Here is a 340-nt window from a genome sequence, read left to right as displayed (position 1 = left end):
ACCAACATAGAGGCATGTTCATGCACCTGAAACAAGTGTGATTTTAGTTATGATTATTTAATTGCTGTCTATCTTCAATGTAAAATATGACAATAAATTTCTAGGGAAGAAAATGCTAGCAATGCGTCCAAAATAATATTATTCCCAAGAAGAATTGATTGAAGAGTATTCAAACTATTTCAAAGATTGATGTAACCTGTGCTTTGAAAAAATAACACATTGGTTAAATTAGCTTGTTGCTCTTTATAAAAAAAAAGTTATTTGTTTATGAGAATTTGAATTAATGCTGAGTTTTTCCTTCTGTGGTCAGCAAACAAGAACGTTACTCTCGACTGGAAGG

Source organism: Leucoraja erinacea, chromosome 19 (assembly GCF_028641065.1).
Source record: "Leucoraja erinacea ecotype New England chromosome 19, Leri_hhj_1, whole genome shotgun sequence".
NCBI classification, from domain to species: Eukaryota; Metazoa; Chordata; class Chondrichthyes; order Rajiformes; family Rajidae; genus Leucoraja; species Leucoraja erinaceus.
This window is presented reverse-complemented; position numbering follows the sequence as displayed.